Genomic DNA, 20,733 nt, shown 5'->3' with positions numbered 1-20,733 from the left:
GTTAATGAGAGAGAGAGCTTAAGAGAGAGAGAGAGAGAGAGAGAGCTTAAGAGAGAGAGCTTATGATGATGAAGCGTGAAGGCGAAGAAGGTGAGTCGCGCAGTACCAAATCAAGGCCCGAGGAGGAATGTAGAGGATAAGCGGTATACGAAGCTGTTAAAGGAAAGAGAAAGAGCAACCTGCTGCATCAGAAGAAAGAGAAAGAAAAGGGAAAATATAGAAAAGAGGAGAGAATGGAGGAAAAAAAAGAAGAGGCGAAAGGTACGAGTGAGAACCGAGCGGGAGAGGAGCTAATACTGGGACACTTTTGGGATTGCTGGGGCTATGAAACAGAAAAGGGGGAAGTGAAATTTTCGAAAAACAAATTCAAAGAGAGAGAAGAAGAATCAGTAATCCGTTCATATACTTATTCCAGAAATTGCCCGGAAGACAGGTATAGTTTGAATTCATTGATATGAATTTGTTTCCTTTTTTTTTTAATACCGTGATTATTGATAGTTGAATAATGCAAAGTTGTTGTAAAACACATCTTTAAATATCTGTATGAAAAGTGAAGAACAAATGCAAGAAAAATAAGACAAACTGAAAGAAAGCGAAGAGTAAACGTAACGTCCTGACTTCTTTTTCAAGAAGGAAACATTACCACACGTGTAAATTTCCCTTAATGAGCAGCAATATGATAAAATTTAAAATTATTTACAAAAATCAAATACCCGAAACTTTATACTACCTTTTTACAGAAATTATTTTATTTTTATTCTTTTTACAACCAAAAGTAACGAAATTAGAAAACTTCTTCATAATCTACTACTCGTTATTGAACTTCCTTCGAACCTGTCCTAATATGAAACGACTGTAGAAATTTGAGGTGAGAATTCTACTATCTCAATAAAAAAGGGCAGTGCCCATAACAGATATATGCAAACAATTAATTATATAAGTTTAATAAAATAAATGCAGATTTTAATGAAAAAAATCTCTATTTGAAAGAAAACAATCACAACAACAAGTCTTCTCATTTATTATTTCACATATTGGTTTCCTATTCATTTGATATCAATCTCACATATCCAAATTCCATATTTCATATCTGAATTTCTCTTTCACATAATTAAACTTCACATTAATACATCATTTTCCCTAACATCAAAACATCATTCTTTTCCTTTATACATTTCCATACTCATTGACAAACATTTCCATACTTATTAACGAGTTATCATTAAAACATGTTCGTATTTAAATGTCATACATATCAATCAAACTTAATCATTTGTCATTTGCCATTCCATTTTAGAATTAGAGTTTTATTTCCATTTTAAATTTCATCGCATGATGTCTTTTTTACCGGTATGGTTGAGGGTCCATAAGAATTTCTTCTATATGTGGATACTCAAACATTACCATATTTATTAATAATCATTGGTCGTCCTGATTAAGGAAAGAGAAAATCCCCATGAGATTTTATTTCTTAATCCCACAAAAAATCTTTCTTATTGAGAGGGAGAATTGACCCAAGAAGGAAATTGATCTTATATCGAAAGATATCTTAAGGAATAAGAAAACTCTTTAAATGTCAAATCTTACAGAAAAGAAAAATACTTGAGAAAAGGAAAAAAATATTGTCAGAATTTCTTTTCCTAAATCTCCATAATTAATTAAGATCTTCTTTATTTAAAAAGGGAGATCATATCTATCATATTTTTAGTTGTAATTCTCTTAATTTTGTTAGTTTCTTATTCTAATCTATATTTAGTTTTCTTTGTAATTTCTTAATTAAATTAGGATATTATTTCCTTTATTATTCACATGACCTACACTATAAATAGGTCATCAATTTATACTTATAATTATTTAAGTTTCATTCAATAAAATTATGAAGTTGTTGTTTTCAACTGGTGAGTTTTCTTCAACCTTCTTGTTGAGTGTGGAATTGATGTCAACTTATCAAGATAAACTGTGGCATCTTCATCATTCTCTTTTTTCGAATTAATTTTAACTTATAAAGATTCTTCTTGTGGTATTCTAATCAATTCATTTATCTCTATTATTTTAGTTTTGACTTCCATGTTGAATGCGGGTCAAGTAGGGAGGGTTTATTTAGGGATACGTTTCTGCAAAGTAATGTTATATGTAGAATTTTGGATTACATGTTTTAATCTTGGGTTCTGCATTATTATATGAAAGGTTTTTTATTAGAGCTTAAACTTAAGATAAATCTTATTATATTGCATATTTTATCCTTATATATTTTTTAATTCTTCATAGTTATAAAAAAATATTTTGCATCCGTTCATACACATAGAAAACAAAAAAAAAATGATATTCATATTGTCTTTCTTGCACTCTAAATGTCTTTCTTTCATTGTGTTTTTTATTCCATTATATCCATAAGTAACTAATTACATCCTGCTTTGTGACATCCAAATGCTAATTAAAGCATAAGGGTGCTAGATACAGAAACCGATTATGAATACATATAAGAAAAATATATGTAGCAAAATAAATAATTATAAATCCCTTATAAAATAATAATAAAGTTCCATAGATCATTGAGGCAAAAGCAAAATTAATTACAATATTCTATAAAAGATAGACTCATCAGAGTGCGGGCCAACTATGCACTCATAACGACGGTTCATGGATCCATGTGATTCTCAAAGGCTTCAAGAGGTAGATCAACGAACGGTTCCTCACTAGCTTCTTCATCCCGGGGGGGGGGGGGGGGGGGTATGGAAAGGGGTGAGTTCCATATAATATGGAAAGGGGTGAGTTCCATATAATATGGAAAGAAGTGAGTTCCATATACTTAATAAAGAAAACAATATTTAAAGAACACCACTAAGATTTTAAAGATAGTTAAAAATTACAATAAAGTACCATCATTATTTACTATCAGGAGTCATGTATGGGATTCTCTATTAATTATAAAAATAATTTATTTTATTAAATAAAACATCAAGCCATAGTCATATCATGTCAATCAAATCAATCATGCTGAAATAGAAAAAATCAAACAAATTATGACATGCTCTTTTTTTCATTTTTATTCTTCACATGAATCGTTTCGACTTTCATCTACTGAGGGCAATACGAATACCTGACTACCCATGTGAAATGATCAATTCAATTTATGTTATAACAACAATTTGCGACTTGCCAAACCAACAGCACATTTATGGCTTGCTAGACCAACAATACGCCGTACCAACCACAGTGGTCCTATATGTAATTTATGGCCACAATCGTACTTTGCCAAAAGGTGATCCCTATAATCATATCGCGTCAACACTCTCGTCAGAGAATACGTTGTCATCCATAAGAACTGGTCATCTCACATCTTTTCAGACCAGATGGGGGAAAAACAAAAATTTTTTAGAGATAAAAAGCCTAACAAAATATTTTATAAATCATACATGCCGATACCAATATATTTTTTCATTCTTAAATATCATTTCATGCTTTATTACTCCACCATCATACCATATATCATACATCAATGTTATTCACAAACATTTAATTATTTTAGTTAAACATGCGAATAATCGATTTATATATGTTCATATAAAGATGCATTAACATGTAATCATTTTATTTTAAACATATAAGATTAAGCACACATCCATTTAATTTAAAATTTTGTTAATTTAATCTAGAAATACTCCTTATTATGTTTAAAGTAAATACTAAATTTCTCACCAAAACCTTGATGTTTCATATTTCTATCTTTCTCTCTAAAATCCTTTGGTGGATAGAAGAATGAAGTAGAAGTGGTGAGAAATGGTGACGTAGGGGTCCCTATTTATAAAAAATAGGAATCGTTAGATTTGCGGTAAGTGGCAAAATCTTGTGAGGAGGGAGAAAGTTAAGATGAAAAGATGAGATGTGATGATTGACGGATGTGATTGACAGATAGACGATACGACGTGATGACAATGCAAAAATCGAAGGTACACCATATAAACGACAGCGGCACGTTGCTTAAGCGATGATGGCATGCCCGAGTTGGCAGTGGCGCCCCGCCCAACTAGCGGTGCTCGTTGCCCAAAAGCGGCGCCCGACGCCCAATGGGGCAGCATGCCCTGCTCGAGGTAGCACACGCTGTCCTAGCTTGCTATCCGCAGACTGACTGCGTGCTGGCCTATTAAGCACATGCCTAATGCGTGGACATAGGGCACTCAAAGCCGCGCGCCTGTTTATGCACGTAGACCGCGCCTCGTGCCCTGTGCGGATGGGACGTGCGCACAAGTTGACGTCCTGTGCTGGCCGCGTGCCTGTCTGCGCACATAGACCACGCCTCGCGCCTTGCATGGATGGGATGTGCGCACAGGTGTACGTCCTGTGCTGGCCGCCCACAGGCAGGGTCTTTCCTATGGGCATTCCTGTAGGAATTTTCGTCATTTCTCCTATGTTTTTCCTTGAAATCTTTTTAATTGAATTTAAATATAAATTATCAACAAATAAATTAAATAAAATAATTTTAATAATTATTTAATTAAATAATTACGAAATTAAAATATGAAATTTATTCAGAAATTACGAAATTAAAAGAGTTTAAACATCCTTAGGGCCTGCATAAATAGGGATTTACATTACAAATTAAGCATGAAGATTTTCGGGCTATTACATTTCCCCCACCTTTTAAAATTTGGTCCCCAAATTTTTTATGAATAGATCTAGAAACTTATCTCGTATTTCACTTTCCACTTCCTATGTCGCCTCTTCTGGAGTATGGTGTTGCCGCCGCACCTTCATCATAGGGATCCTCTTGTTGTGTAAAACTTTGTCAGTCCAATCAAGGATTTCTATGAGGAGCTCCTCATAAGTTATATCTACTTGAACCTGCATTTTTTGGTGAGGAATGATGTGAGAAGGGTCAGGGTGGTACCTTTTGGGCATAGATACATGAAAAATATCATGCAGACCCACAAACTCTGGGGGTAGAGCAAGGCGGTACGCCTTAGGTCCGACGTGATCCACGATTTAAAAATGTCCCACATAACGGGGATTCAGCTTACCCTTCTTACCGAACTGCATTTTTTCCTCACAAGGGAAGATTTTAAGGAAGACTTCATCACCAACAACAAACTCTAAGGGTCTTCTACGGTTGTTGGTGTAGCTTTTCTCGTGATTATGAGCAGTGGTTAGGTTCCCTCGAATGATGATGACTTTTTTGATAGCCTCTTGAATGTAATCAGATTCCAAGTGATGCTGCTTCTGAACTTTGTTCCAGCAAGTAAGAGAACTACAGGGCCTGCCATACAGGGCTTCATATGGAGCCATGCTGATACTGAAATTATAACTGTTATTATAAACAAATTCATATAAGAAAAGGTACTTAAACCAGTCATCACCAAAGTCGAGGACATAAATGCACAACATATCTTCAAGTGTCTGGATAGTACGTTCAGATTGACCATCAATTTGAGGATGATAGATAGTGCTGAAGTACAATCTCGAACCAAATTCTTTTTGAAAGCTGTCCCAAAAATAAGAGGTGAATCAAAGATCTTTATATGATATTATGGATGAGGGAATGCCATGGAGTCGAACAATCTCTTCGACGTACAGGTAGGCTAGTGAGCAGTCTTAGTCAATCTGTCAACGATGACCCATATTATATTGCGATCGGAACAAGTTTTAGGCAAACCAGTGATAAAGTTCATAGTTACATGCTCCCATTTCCATTCCAGAATAGGGAGGCCTTACAACAAATGGTTGGGTATATGATATTTAGCCTTAACTCGCTGGCAAGTAAGGCATCAGGAGACATAGTCGACAATGTCTTTCTTCATTTTAGGCCACCAATATTGATGCCTCAGGTCCTAGTATATCTTGGTACTTTTAGGATGGATGGACAATTTGGAGGCATGGGCAACCTTGAGAATATCCATCCTGACTGTGGCAGAGACCCAAATACGATCCCAAAATCTACACAATCCATCATCTGTGAGTTTGAAATCAAGAAATTTGTCATAAGTAAACTTACTCAGATTTTTGGTTATTTCTGGGTCAGTGGATTGAGCTTCCCAAATCTTCATGAAAAGATCAAACAAAGCTCAAATCTGGGCAAGGTAGGTACCGTTGCCATAATGGTTAAGGTCGAGTACCTGCATAACATCAACTAGTTTCTAATTGGAGGTCATGGTTTGGGCCAACAAAATAAACTCCTTTGGGCTCAGAGCATCAACAACCACATTACCTCTACTGGGTGGGTAGATGATCTTGCAGTTATAGTCCTTCAGGAGGTCTATCTAATGTCTTTGTCTCATATTTAATTCGCTCTATGAAAATATATACTTCAAACTCTTATGGTCAGTATAGATTTCAAATGTCTGACCGTATAGATAATGGTGCCATATCTTTAAGGCAAGACTACGGCCACCATCCAAGTCATGAGTGGGGTAGTTACAGTCATGGAGCTTTAATTGTCTAGATCTATAAATAACTACCTGACCATGTTGCATCAAAATACATCCCAAACCCACGTGAGATGCATCACAGTAAGCCTAAAAATCTTTCAGTATTATCGGGGAGGATCAGCACTGGAGTAGAGGAGAGATGATACTTCAACTCAACAAAACTATCATCATATTCATAGTTCCAAATAAAAGGTACATCTTTCCTGATGAGATGGGTCAACAAAGCTGCAATCTTGGAGAATCCATCGATGAATCACCGATAATAACCTGCTAAACTAAGAAAACTGTGTACCTCGACGAAATTTGTTGGTGAATTCCAATTTATCACTGTTTTAACCCTGGATGGATCCACAAAAACTCATTCGTCAAAAATTACATGACTAAGGAAGGAGACTCGATCAACTTAAAAATAGTATTTACTAAACTTAGAATATAAATGATTTCGGCGAAGGGTTTCCAATATCTAAGACAAGTGAGCTGTGTGTTTTGCATGGCTCTTAGAATACATTAGAATGTCATCAATGAACACGATGATTTATTGATCTAGTGCATGCCGAAAGACCCTGTTCATAAGATCCATGAAAGTAGTAGGGACATTAGTCAGTCCAAAAGGCATAACCTTAAACTCGTACTGGCCATATCGATATCAAAATGTTATTTTTGGAATATCTTCTTCTTTAACTCTCAACTAGTAGTATCCCGATCTGATATCAATATTCAAAAAAGTTGTAGCACCTTACAAACTGATCAAAGAGATCATCGATACGAGGTAAAGGATGTTTTCTTTTTATTATTACGTGGTTGAGCTCTCTGTAGTCTATGCACAATCAGAGGGAGCCATCATTATTTTTCACGAATAACACTAGGGTGGATAAATTTTTGTCTAAGAAGTTTAGAGAGCTGGTTTTCAAGTCCAGCAAGCTCAATGCGACTAATGCGATAGACAGGTTTTGAGATAGGTTGTTTTCTGGGAAGTAAATCGATAGAGAATACTATCTCCTGTGGGGGAGGTAAACTAGGTAAATCCTCTAGAAAGGCGTCCGAAAAGTTATAAATAGTAGGAATGGTGTATATGGCGGGATCGACATCCATATTCATGTTTATTCAAAATTTATAAGATTTTTTTTTTTCATTTTTAATGAACATAAAGTTATGATCTTACTTTCACAGTTGATAATTGCCCTATATTTCTCTAACAAGTCCATACCTAAGATAACATTGGATCCTAAAAAATTAAGAGTATAAGATCTACTAACAGTTTTACTCTTGAAACTTTTATTTTACAATTTTTATACACATAAGCTTCTAAAAGACCCCTAGAGAGAGTTTCTACTGCTAACACTTTATTTAAAGGTTCAGACCTAATATCTAACTCACAAGCAAAAGTATAAGAAATAAAGGAGTGAATAGCACCTGTATCAGTCAGAGCTCGAGCATAAATGTCATAAATAGAAAACACACCCTGGATAAGAGCAGGAGTGGCGAGGGAACTAGATTCATTAAGGTGGTACACACGACCTTGAACTACTAGTTTGGACATGTCCTTTAGCCGCTGGGAACAGTCTTCATAAAGTGCTGAATGCTTCTGCACTTATAGTAGGCCTTGTTCAAACGTCGATAGGGCTGATCACCATGCAAGCGACCATAATGTTGACATGGTTGGGTAGGTTGGGTAGGGTGTCCAGTAGGCTAAGGCAAAGCAGGAGGATGAAAAACTTAGGATTGTCTATCAGGATGGCTACTAACTAGCTCAGACAGTCTTCTTATTGGTTGTTGGGTTTGGTGTTGCTGTTGCTAGGTACGAACTCGGACAATGCGTTGGTGCTAGATCGAGATTAGATCTCTAGCCAACTGGGAATGTCCAACACCTTGGTATATGAGTTAGGTCTCAGCATCACGACTGATCGTAGATATTAGCACGAGATCCCTTAAGAAACTTCTTAACCTTACGACACTCAGGGGTGACCATCAGTGGAGTAAACCTAGACAGCTGGACGAATCGAGTTGCATACTGGGCAACTGACAAATTTCCCTAGCAAAGGTCCTGAAATTCCTCCTTTTTCTCTCAAACATAGACATGAAAGAAGTTTTAAAAAAACACATCCATGAAAACCTCCCAAGTGATAGGGGTAGGTAGGACTTCCTTTTTAAGTCGCTACCAATGTTCGGCTTCATCGATTAGCATGAAGGCTACTAGGGGAACCTTTTGTTCCTCTGTTAGGTTTAAGATAGAGAAAATCTTCTCTATTTGCAGGATCCAGGCTTTGACTACTAAGAGGTTGGGGCCTCCTTCAAAGTAGGTGGGTTAAGTTTCCTAAATTCTCCTATGTAGTAGGAGATAGATCTCTCGGTTGGGCGATAGTCAGGGGCGGGGGTGTTGGCTTTGGTTTGCTTGGTTTTGGCCTATAGCTACAGTTAAACTCTAGGTGGCTCGAAAAAGTTCAATAAACTTGGCCCTGGTTGGATGATCGTGGGTCTTACATCTCTCAGTTCTATCTACAGAAGGTCTTCCTCGTGTTATTCCTACAAAAAAAAAGAAGACACGAGTTGGTGGTTTAGTTTTTGAAAGAAGAAATATCTTAAGTATCTTAGAAGGATTTACTAACTACAATCTTAGTTGTAAGGGATTATTCTGCGTAACTGCTATGATACCATTTGTGACATCCCAAATGCTAATTAAAGTATAAGGGTGCCAGATACAGAAACAAATTATGAGTACATATAAGAAAAATGTATGCAGCAGAATAAATAATTACAATTTCCCTATAAAATAATAATAGAGTTCCATACATCACTGAGGTAGAAACAAAATTAATTATAAGTTTCTACAAAAGATGGACTCATTCGAGTGTGGGATAACTATGCACTCATAACGGTTCATGGATCCACATGATCTTCAAAGGCTTCAAGGGATTAATGATTGGTTCCTCATTATCTTCTTCATCTAGGGGGACATGTAAAGCGGTGAGTTTCATATAATCAGTAAGAAAAATAGTATTTAAATAGCACAACTGAGATTTTAAATGTAATTAAAAACTGCAATAAAGTGCCATCATTACTTACCATTAGGAGACATGTTAGGGGTTCTCTATTAATTATGAAAATAATTTATTTTATTAAAGAAAATATCAAGTCATAGTCATATCATGTCAATCAAATTAATCATATTGAAAATAGAAAAAATTAAACAAATCATGAAATGTTCTTTTTTTTTATTTTTATTCTTCACGCGAAGTCATTCTAACTTCCATCTACTAAGGGTAATACTAATTTCTGACTACCCATGTTGAATGACCAATTCAATTCATGTTGTAACAACAATTTACTGCTTGCCAGACCAACAACACATTTACGACTTGCCAAACTATGACATGATTTATGACCACGGTCATACCAACCACAGTGGTCTTATATGTAATCTATGGCCATGGCCGTACTTTGCTAAAGGTGACCCCTATAATCATATTGCATCACCACTCTTGTTAGAGGGTATGCCATCATCCATAAGGAGTGGTCCTCTCATGTCTTTTCAGACTAGATAGGGGAGAAACATAAACCTCTCAGAGATAAAAAGGCTAACGAAACATTTGATGAATCATGCATGCTGATACCAATACATTTTCTCATGCTTAAATATCACTTCATGCTTCATTACTCCACCATCGTACCATATATCATACATCAATATTATTCACAAGCATTTAATTATTTTAGTTAAACATGCAAATAATCGATTTATATATGTTCATCTAAACATGCATTAACATGTAATCATTTTATTTTAAGCATATAAGATTAATCGTACATCCATTTAATTTAAAACTTCGTTAATTTAATATAAAAATACTCCTTATTATGTTTAAAGTAAATACTAATTTTCTTACAGAAACCTTAGTATTTCCTACACCTTTTTCTTCTTCTTTTCCTCTCCTTCTCTCTCTAGATTACTCTCTCTCTTTAAAACCCTTTGGTGGATGGAAGAATTAAGTAGAAGTGGTGAGGAAATGATGAAGTGGGGTTCCTTATTTATAGAAAATGGGGACCGTTAAATTTGCGCCAAGTGGTGAAATCTTGTGAGGAGAAAGAAAGTCCAGGTGAAAAGATGAGATGTGACAACTGACCGATGTGACCGATGGGTGGATGATGCGACATGACGACAGTGCAATAACTGGTGACATGCCACCCAAATAGTGGCGTGTTGCCTAAGCGATGGCGGCACGCTGCCCAACCGACGGCACACGGTGCCTATGGGGGCCGCACGCGTAGCCCCAGCCTACCGTGCACGCTGCCCTTGTTTTTTCCTAAAATATTTTTAATTGAATTTAAATATAAATTATCATCAAATAAATTAAATAAAATAATTTTAATAATTATTTAACTAAATAATTACGAAATTAAAATATTAAATTCATCTAGAAATTTAAAATACGAAATTCAAAGAGTTTAAATATCCTTAGGGCCTGAATAAATAGGGGTTCACATTACAAATTAAGCATGAAGATTTTCGAGGTGTAACATACTTACTTAATATTATACATCTACATCCGTATCTTTATCAATCATCATCTATACTCATTTACTACTTTCCTCAATTAGGATTTCTTGAACAAAACTTTATTATCTTGGTTCAAGAAAATTCAATTATGACATTCAACTTTAATGAAGAAGGTTAAATTAGACACAGAGAGTGAAACCCGTGAGAAACTATTATTTTTTTACTAACCGTTCTTTGAATATGTTTACAATGACCTTATACAACTTCCTAATCGATGATATTTTCTCAGAGAAAGCAAAATTGGTGAAACCTTGACATAAAAAGTGCCTAAATTAAGGACGAATCATTTTTGAAGAGGGAGAGGATAATGTGAGCAAGGAAGAGGAAAACCTCCATGGGATTTTCTTTCTTAATCCTATAGAAAATCTTTCTTCTTAATAGGGAAAATCGGCCAAGGAAGGAAACTAATCCTACATCGGAGGATATCTTGAAGAATAAGAAAATTCCTTAAATGCTAAATCTTACAGACAAGGAAAACACTTGAGAAATAGAAAAGTATATTGCCATAATTTCTTCCCCTAAATCTCCATACTGAATTAAGATCTTTTCTATTTAAAAAGGAAGATCATATCTATCCTATTTTAGTTTTAATTCTCTTATTTTTGTTAGTTTCCTATGTAATTTCTCCATTAAATTAGGATATTATCTTTCTTATTATACACATGGCCTACACTATAGATAGGTTATCAATTTATACTTGTAATAATTCATGTTTCAATCAATAAAATTATGAAGTTGTAGTTTTCAATTGGTGAGGTTTTCTTCAATATTTTGTTGAGTGGGGGAATCGATGTCTACTTATCAAGATAACTTGTGGCGTCTTTATCATTCTCTTTTATCAAATTGATTTTAACTTATCAAGATTCTTCTTGTGATATTTTAATCAATTTATTTATCCCTATTATCTTAGTTTTGACTCCTCTGTTGAGTGTGGGTCAAGTAAAGAGTGTTTATTTAGGGATAACTTTATGCAAGCTAATGTTATGTGTGGGGTTTCGGATTGCATGTTTTGATTTTGGGTTCTGGATCATTATATGTGGTGTTTTTGATTATGTTAGTTGATCCTGAGATCCGCATCACATCCTCATATGCTAACGTGTATGAGAACCATAATCATAGGTTGTTCTCAAAGCCCAACCCCTATGGCCACTATTAAACCAGTTCCCAATTTTGTCTAGTATGGGACTTCTTAGTCTCGTCTGACTAAGGCCTATCCACTGTAGGGTTTATTACATATATTACACACATATAATCCCTCTCTGGTATTTGCTAAACAAATTTCCTCGTCTTTAATTGGTTCCTATTTTATTGTTTTGCTAATCAAATTCATCACTCTAACACACATATATTCATAACCTAGATGCTTACCTATTTAAATCCATAACCAATATACACAATTCACACATATTCCTATGCACGATTTAAATACATATATATTAAAAAATCATCTTACATATATATGTATTTCCATGTACATATGCTTACATAATTTATTTGTATATAGATTTTTCATATAACCCATACATATATACATATAGCTTATATCATATATACATGCACACTATTCATACACAGTTTTATACATACACCCATAATCTATTAATCAAACGACCATGTATAAATATGTATATCAGACACACACAATACATTAAACTGATATATACATAATATGCACCTACATGTTTTACATATAAATTCTTATATTACTCTACATACATTAAACATTGCATGTATAGATAATTTACAAACACAGATTGCACATAATATATACAATACAAAACACATACATATTCATATGTATAACTATTTAGACACATATTCTTAGTTGCCTATGTACTTAAAACACACAAAACATATTTGCACCTATATCAATATACATACATAATCATAAAAAGTCATTCATATACAATCTACATTCATATGCATATTTTTATAAAAAGTTTGCCAAGACAAGATTTGAAAATAAACTACAAAACTTTAAATAATTATTTATTATAAAATCAATAAACTATTTTATAAAAACATGAGTCCCCAAACAAAAAGTGACCTAATTTTTACCTGAAGCTTGATCGGAAAAGATACTGAAATCCTTATTGGGTTCAAGTTTACCATCCTATCTAATTCCAGCTGCTATCTAGATAATTTCCCTCATTTATAAATAGGAAAACATATGAACTAAATGGTGAACAATTTCGAAAATGACATAACACGAAAGGGGAACTAATTTTACCTTGGATATACAGTCCTCGCTTGCCGAAATCACCACGTGCCACCACATGCGTCACCACATGCATGTCACCAGAATTGTCACGTGCCATCGCATGTGCCATAACCAAGACCACCATGCGCCATCAAATGCATCTTTGTTGTGATCGCCACGTGTCGCCGTGCTTTGACCAGAGCACCACAGGCCCGTGGCGCGCTCACATATGGACCTATGCCAAAATTGCCACACGTACTGCCTCCTCTCCCTAGCTAGATCAAGCTTAACACCATACTCGAATCTGGTTTCCTCTTCTGAGTGGAAACGTTATGCCGTGCATCAGAAATAAATCTAGTGTGGTTTCTCTTCTTATTATTGCAGTGTGCACATCCTCTAGCTTCATGATTGCACGCGGATCTCCTTCTTTGGCCACCTCCTCCCTATCGTGAGCACCAAGTCTAAAAAGTCTTGCACGTGGATCGATTGTTTGTCGTTTCTCCCTTTTTTTCTTTCTTCTTTTTCTTCTTCTTCTTACCACGACCACTGATCTCCCTCTCCCTTATTTTTTTTCCGTCGCCATGGTGTCATCTCTTTCCTTATAGTCACAAACATGTCCTTTCCCTTTTATTTACTCGTGCTCTCCCTCTACTCTGCTCAGGCTCTCCCACTCCTCCTAGAGAAAAACTAATTTGATGCAACGAAGAATGGAGATGGATCGTTTTGACTCTCGAAACCTCACTCAACGTGACACCAGAAAGCTTAACCACTTAATTTACCCTCCCTTCTTGAACTACACCCAACAATATGAATGTAAATTTAAGATAACTGGAAAAAGTAAAAAGAATAAGAAAGGATGTCATGACTTACCTGATAAGTCAATCCTGATATCTTGCCTCAACAAGTCTTCTGAAGCTCTCCAACTTGAAGAAACTTGAAGAACACTCACAAAATTAGTTTAGTTAATTTTAAGAAAATAAGACAAAGTTTAAACTTTACTAATATGAAAATGTGATAGTTGTGAGTACAAGCCTAAGATTGAAGTCTTTGTATATACTTCACTTTTCTAATGAGTAAAAGTAAGATTACGTGAACACTTAAACTTAATTAAACTAAAAACCTTAAACAAAATAATAAAATAATTATAAGGATAAGGATTAACAATTAAATATTAATATAATATTCAATAGATAATTCTCATTTGTTTTACCATATTTTCCATGTGTTTTAATTCCTCAAGTAGACTTCAATTTGTAGTAGAATTTTAAAAAATCAACCATAAAAAACACATGAGAAAATGGGCATAGATGGAATCCTTCTTGGTATTAAACTCCCATCTATATGCCCCATCCGCATGACTATGTCTTCTAGCATGCGTGCGGGTATCCGTATGTGTGGCTTCCTATGTGCATGACCTTGTGTGCGAAATGAGAGCACTGATACTTGCGAGACCTTTTTCCCGCATGAGAAAGCAAGCTACGCGTGTGGCTCCTCTTGGACCACGGCTGCCTTGGCCAAAAATGCCTTGAATCTATCTCTTGTTGGGGCCAAGGTTGATTTTTCATATCTCTTAACAATGTTTTAAGCCCATAAATTCTCTCATGGACCTCATGCCCATTATTTTATCTTGTCTTGGATGTTCAGCCCTGGTTGGGCCTAGCTTGAACCTTTTTTTTAGTAACCTCTGGGCCTCCAAGATTTTCCTAATCTTGATCCAAGCTTGGTCACAAGGTTTGCACCTCTTTGGGCGATCATTGGGTCGAGTACTTGGCCCCACGTTGAAGAGCTTTGAGTTATCCTCTTTTGGACCCTTGGATTGATTGCAAGTCCCTCTTTAAAAAAAAATTTGGAATTGAGCCGCTACTGGACTTCTTCTTGGGCCAGGCTTCTTGGCTCTTTCAAAGGTGGGCTCAGCTTGGATTTTCAGGATTATTTTTGGCCTAGCTGGGATCACATCATAATCAATTGCCTTAAATATCCTCTCCTAACCATTCGATCTATCTCTTACACTCTTGGCCATTCATCGCACCTCTTTATCTCAGCTATCCATTTTGCCTCTTCATATGTGCCGTTCATTCCTAAATACTTTCAAAGTAGTTTGGCCTCACTTTTGAATATTTTATTCAATTTAGTCTTTTTTCTAAATTTAATTAATTTATAGGATTCCTTTTTACATTTTAGGGTCCCTAATTAAATCTTTAAAGCACCCAAATGTGAAAATTAAATCCCAAAAGCATGACTTCATTTTGGATTTAATTTACGCAAACCAGGGTGTTAAGTAGACGATGGCTCTATGAGAAAATCCTAATAGGATTTTAATTTTTTTTTTATTCTAAATAATTTAAATGAGAGAAATTGAGGTATTTATACCTTAAAAATTGAGTTGGGTGTACACATTCTATATGTAACACCCTAACTTTCTGGCCCTTAATGGATTTTAAAACTATGATATTTGTGGTCTATTACCTTGCAAAAATTTTCACTTAGAATCTCCACATCTTTTATTCTAATTAGCTTTTCTAAAATTTTATCTGAGTTTGCCAAAACTTTTGGGAGAAAAGTGAATAAAAATAGCTCGAGAAAAACTCGGACCATGACCCCAGCCCGCAACCCACGACCCTTGTACAGCAGCCTGTGAGCACAACCTGTGACTGTGGACAGCCCGTGCAGGCTTGCTGTGTGCACTGCGCACGCCTGTGCGCGCAGTCGATGGCTTGTATGCTACAATGGCGTGCTGTCACCGATGTGACAACCTTGTCCTGTCGGTCAAATGGCCACTCTTGGCCTTTCTTTTCTTCTTTTTCTTTTTGCCATGCTTGGTGGGCCTCAAATCCACCTCCTCACTCCATTCTGCCAACTTTTACCAAGTGGCGCAGATCTGGCCTTCCTTTCATCTCCATTTTCTCTACACCATTCTTCCTTCTTCACTTTCCCAAAATTTAGAGAAAGAAAGAAGAGAAACTTTAGGGGGGAAAGAGAAGGTTTTTTTTAGAAAGAATAAGGAGCAAGGAAAAAAAAAAGCTTGGAGTTTCACAAGCTTGTTCAGAGGATTTCTAGAAGCTCTCCCTTTGCTATCAAAAGGCTAAGTCAACCTAATTACGATTAGAAATTTAGTATTTACTTTTATGCCTCTAAGTGCTCTTTCTAGCTAAATAAAATAATGATAACATGAGATGGTTGTGAATATTTGCTTGGTGTCATATTTTGTTTAACTTGGTCGATAATCTACTCGGATGTCTTTACACTCATTTTGACTAAATAGAATTTGTACGAGTATTGATCCTTTGCCTTACTCTTAGAAAGAGCAAAGAGGGGTTTTTTAATGAGCCACTACTGCGTGAAAATATCCCGATGGTCAAGACCAGAGGTAATGGATTTTTGCCGCATTGGTTGGACCCCCACTAGGTTCCGAACATTAGGCATGATGCATAAGAGTTTGTTACATGATTAAGATGCATGAAACCTTGTCTAGAGTGATGTTTTGCTTGGTTGAACTATTGATTGGTTATATATGCAATGTTAGATACCATTTTCAATGGAAATACTGAGTATACTGCATGAACACATGAAAATTAAAAGTTTGCACGTTGGTTTGGCCCTTCGCCTTACTTAGGTAATGGCAAAGAGGGTTATTCTAGTGGACCTTAGTTCAAGAGGGTGACCTGAAGGTCAAGTTTAGGTAAAATGAGCCTTCAAGCTGGACATGAACCTTCGGGCTGGATAAGTTGAAGAAATCCTTCTCGGACTCGAAAAATAGTTGCATTGAACATATAGCATACATATGAAAAGAATATGAAATTGTTGTGAACATGAAATAAACAAGTGAGAAGAATAAAAAAATTTGTTTGACCGTTATCTCTGAGGGATTTTTGTTTCTCCCTCCTATGAATAAGTATTAGTGAATTGCTCCCTGTGATGATTGGTGTTCCCTATGAAGAGAGAGGAAACACGTTAGGTGAATGTACGGTCCCTAGGACGAATGGACGACCATGGATTAAAGCCTAGATGGGGGAAATGATAAGGACCCAAGAAAGGGGTTGGTGATTCACAGTGGTAGTCGGGGATATCCCTTCTGCCCTCAGTGGATATATGTTGCAACTGCTTGGCGCAAAGGTCAATAAAAGACAAATAAAATTTAAGCATCATTTAGAGCATTATTTTGATCTGTATGATGAAATTTTCTTTTTTTTGGTGTATTATTTATGCATTCTGATATTCCTCTTATCCAACTTCTTTGTTTGAGTATTCTTGGTGAAATATATTTGCTTAAGATGATATTTTTATCATGTTTAACATCTGTTTATCTAGTTTTTATAAAGACAACAGTTTTCATATGATTTAATGGCTCCATTCTGCAATGAACTCTAAGGTAAGAGGTATATGACCTTTACTCAAAATGATTACCATTTAAACCTTAGTCGTGTGATTTGAAATACTATTTTCCTTACTGAGTTTACATGAAACTCACTCCTAATCCATACCTCCAGGTGTTGAAAAAGTTAAGAGTTTGCTCTCTGAGTCACCTTTTGGAGTTCAGCTAGACCCAACTCCAAATTCTTGATGATACTCTAAGACATAGTTCAAGTTCACTAGTTACTTCGCACTCTGATGAGGTTCTTATAAAAGGCCTATCTTGCATTAAATTTTCATCTTATGACCTTATTGTAGGGGGATTGAATTTAGAAGGTTGTAAGGGATCTCCTAATTCTGCTTCAATATAAAAAAATTTATTTTGCACTCGAAATCTATTGAGTTTTCTACATCCCTTTTTTCAATGGGAAATTAGGGATGTCACACTATATATCTTATCAAGCTTGCTCTTAACCTAATACACATATACTTATATATTCACACACATTAATAACACGTGTCTAAAATAAGCTGCCGCAACCCATTTTCTTCTACACTCTTGGGCTTGGTTAATCAAAGTCTTGCAATGAAAGGCTTTAACATCCTCCATCAAGATGGAGAGTAGATAATTTCTGATCTCATCTTGGTTATATGTTAATTAAGGAGGATGTTTAAGAGTGCCTTAGTGGAAATATCTACAATTTTTTGTTTATTGTTCATTCATATTTTTACAATATTTTTGTCCTACATTTTTTTTTGTACTAAATGGCAATCCAGTTCAATATGCTTAGTTCTTTTATCAAATACTAGATTAACTACTACATGCATTACAACCGTAAACTGTCATAGATTTAGCATTACTACTTCTGGATGGTTAATTCCTATAGCATTCAAGAGGTACCTTACATAGGTTAGTTCACAACAAACACTTGACTTTATATTCTACCTCAACAAATAATCTAGAGACTATTTGTTACTTTCTAGACTTTCAGGAGATCAGAGAAGTAGCAAGGAAGATGTAGTATCATGTAATAGATTTCTTTGTGTCTTGACATCCTCCCTAATCACTACCACTATAGGCATTTAGTTCTAATTTTTATGAACTTAGATAAAATAGACTTTGCCCAGGAGTGCCTTTAATGTGTCTTAAGACCTTGTAAGCTATATTTAGATGTTGTTCTCTAGGGTTTTCCATTGGTTTAGGAGTTGTACAGAATAGGCTATATCTGGCCTTATGAGAGTCAAATATATAAGTCTTCTGATTAGTCTCTTATACATAGTTGGGTCAGGGACATATTCATAATCTTCCTTTAATAATTTGAGATTCTAATACAATAAAATTTTGAAGTTTTGCTTCCTAGGATGTCAGTGCCTTTTAACAAGCTAAGAGCATACTTTGACAAACATAAATTCCTTTCTTGGATCTGGCTATCTTAAAAATGAGGAAATACTTTAGATTTCTTGAATCTTTGATCTTGAATTATTTATTCATTGTTTATTTCGGGTCATCAGTCAAGTTATTATTGTTCCTGCAATAATTATATCACCTACATATACTAATGTTGTGGAATTTTTTGCATCTTTTCTCACAAAAGACTATGGTTGGCCTTTGATTGCCTAAACCCTTTTATGAAAATTAAGCTAGAGAATGTTGCATACTATCACGACTACCCCTCTCATATAGGGAATATCCAGAGCAAACTACACTTTACACGTAATTAAATAAAATATAATGAGATTTTCATTAATGAAAAAGTGCAGAGGTGTTACATCCCTTGATATATGTACATCAGATACATGTAAAACAAGGCCCTAAAATTTTTCTTTCTTACATTACAAAGCAAAAGTACAAAATAGTAACTTGAGTTCTTATAGAGCCTAACTTGCAAAAGACTTCTCTGTTATTATCGCTTACTCCGCAGCAGTCTTTGTAGGATCTAAAAATGATGAGGGAGTGAGATACACTATCCTAATAAGCAGATATCATCATGTGATATATATAACTTTCACATACATCAAAATATATATCTCATACATTTGCAAATAATAGATAACTAAATCATCATATTCACTTGGCTACATTGTACAATGAGTTATGCTACATCATCATTGTAGAGGGTCGTTCACATCTTCCTATTGCAAGCATGCATAGGCGCACACTTAACACTTAACACTTAACACATCCCATGCACCCGAAAATGGAACGGTTATGCATGGACACACAGAAGTTTAGCATCATATAGGTGCTTTTGGAATGGCTTACCTCAATAAAAATCAATGCATACTTATTAAAATCACTTTCCAAAACACATGGGCAAAATAACAAATATAATACAGTAACGCTTTCACAAAGCACTTGCACTTTATATATGAAAGTACGTATAAAACACTTATGAAAACACTTGAAAACTATGCATGCTATGCGATCATAAAACTATGCAACCTTGATTTGGGCAGAGTCCCCTCTTACACAAGCTCTAATCACTCTACTTAGTTAGGTAGAGTTTTCCATTATAAAATCTTTAAATTTCTCCGTTGACGTAAATAGAGTCTCCCCTTATGAAAACCTTAATTTCTTGTTTTCAAATGGGCAAAGTCTCCCCTTAGTTTATCTCAATTTTCTACCAAAATTTCAGCAGAGTATCCCTTTAGGAATATTGATAATTTTTAATTCAAAAATACCCTCTTCAAATGGAAATTACATTTATAAGTGATGCGAAACCCTAAGACCCTTGCTTGAACCTTAGAACTCTTCAATCGGTTTAGAACGGAATTTAGATCACAAGTATAAAAGGAATCAAATTTGTTCAATCACCCAAATGGTAGAAGTTAAAGAGAACCCAAGAAAGATAAATGATATCCCTTGAACCCAATCCAAACAAGCACCAAGAACAATTGAAATAGGAAATCAAAATTGAAACACAAGTGATAACAATTGTATTCTAAATCAACACCTTGTGCATAAAGTGAAAAGAAAGCCAAAATGCTCTCAACTCAATTCTGAAATGTTTGATTACAACTCTTGATGTCCACAAAGAAGAGTTCCTTTGGTATTTATGGCCAAAGAAATCAATGATAAGTTACAATACAATAACTACAATTGTAACTCCCACAATAATTAGGTTAATTATGTGGTAATTACAATTGTAACTCCAACAATAACTAAGCTAATTATAGGCATGTACTTGTTATATAACTCCTTATAA

General features: G+C 35.1%; 1 protein-coding gene across 4 annotated transcripts in view; it reads left to right on the top strand.

The window, feature by feature from the left end:
• Nucleotides 1–20,733, top strand: part of LOC148268840 (uncharacterized) — a 104,946-nt gene continuing 84,213 nt past the window's right edge. For all 4 annotated transcript variants that reach the window (XR_015817098.1, XR_015817097.1, XR_015817099.1 and 1 more), the window contains exon 1: nucleotides 1–433. The gene's annotated coding sequence lies outside the window, so the exon portion shown is untranslated. The remainder of the gene's footprint in view (nucleotides 434–20,733) is intronic.

Source organism: Carica papaya, chromosome 2 (assembly GCF_054855325.1).
Source record: "Carica papaya isolate Zhongbai chromosome 2, ASM5485532v1, whole genome shotgun sequence".
Classification (NCBI taxonomy): domain Eukaryota; kingdom Viridiplantae; phylum Streptophyta; class Magnoliopsida; order Brassicales; family Caricaceae; genus Carica; species Carica papaya.
The sequence above is the reverse complement of the archived record's forward strand: the minus strand, read 5'-3'. Positions and strand labels throughout refer to the sequence as shown.